We start from the raw sequence: 1,641 nt of genomic DNA, 5'->3' as shown, positions 1-1,641 counted from the left end.
GTGTGGCACTTTCCAGACCTGTATGTCCTGGAAAAGCCTCCAAGTTTGTTTTACAGAGCCCCTTGGTTGGTGGTGCCCTATGCACTAAACAAAAGCAAACCAAATCTCTTTCTGGAGGAATACATCTTAAACAGACCTTGAGGTTGCCCACAGTATTCCATGAAACAAGCAAAAAATGGCAAACCTCATAAATGAAAGAAAAATAAGTAATATGATAGAACCAAATTTGCAGACTGTTAAGTCCTATCACAAACAATGGAAGTAATCTAACATATGGCAAAGGGAAAAATGATAAGAACATTTTGGAAAAATAAAAATGAAATGCAGAATTGAAATTAGAATGGATAAGCAGATACAGCAGAAGAAATAATTTCTGAACTGAAAGCTCTAAAGAAATAACCCAGAATGTAGCATTCACCACACAGAGAACAAATGAGAAGTTGGCACCAAGGCTTCAGGTTTTGTTAAAGAAATTTTTAGACCAGGTAAAAGCAAATACTAGAATTAGTAAATCTCAGATTTAAAAAGTCCATTTCTTACAACATTGTTTTGAAATTACAAAATAAGAGATCTCACAAGCCATCAGAAATAGAATACCCAGAGTCAACAATTGTACCCACAACTGATTTCCCAATTGCAGCAACAGAAACACAGGCAATGGAGTAATTTCAAAGTATTGAGAAAATAAATTGCAAAGGCAAATTTCAGGAATGTTGGAATGTGCTGATTCACAACAAGTAGGGTTGTCACTAGAGAACCTTCCAGAGATAAATGTTAAGATGATAGGAAATGATTCCAGAAAGGCTTGATGCCATGAAAGTGAATGGTGAATAACAACCCCAACCAAAACAGCCAAAACCAAACCGAAACCCTCCTAAATCAAAGTAAGTACAAATCATCATTAACACCAAACAGGGTACTAATTTTTAAGGAGAGAATGTTTTAAGGAACAACCCAGGATAAGCTAAGATGGGAGTGGGTGAACACGTGTAAACTAAGACCTTTTTATTATGTGGGAGCAGGGTAAAGACAGTATCTTTGGATGTTGTCAAATATGCATGTTGAGTGTGTGTTCCTGGAGATGGTATGCTAGGTAAGTGCTCTACCTCAGGGCTACACCTCGAGCCCTGAATGTTGAAATTGTTGTAACAAATAAAAGGTGATAGAGGATGTAAGTACATTGGTAAACCTGAGAACCAATAAAGGAGAAACACCTAAAATAGGGATGCAGGGTGAATGTGAGGGATGAGAAAGGGTTACACCAGTCAGACTCGAGCCTCATAGGTTGGGAGAGCTGCACTGAACACAATGAATTAAGAAAAAAAATCACACACACACACACACACACACACACACACTGGAAGAGCTATGGAAAAGAGCTTATTAGTTTTCCCACAAGACTAAATACAGAACTACCACATAAACCAGCAGTTTTATACACACACACACACACACACACACACACACACACACACACTATACTTGAAAGTGGTTAAAGTGGCAAGTTTTGTACTATATAATTTTCCACAAAAAGTTTAAAAACATTAATACAGACATTCACAAAACTTTTGTCACCACATAATTTTTTTTCCTTGAGGCAAACCAAACAGACTGACATTTTTTTTACTGCAAGAAAGAGAG

This window comes from Jaculus jaculus, chromosome 6, assembly GCF_020740685.1.
Source record: "Jaculus jaculus isolate mJacJac1 chromosome 6, mJacJac1.mat.Y.cur, whole genome shotgun sequence".
NCBI lineage: Eukaryota > Metazoa > Chordata > Mammalia > Rodentia > Dipodidae > Jaculus > Jaculus jaculus.
Note: the sequence above shows the minus strand (reverse complement) of the source record.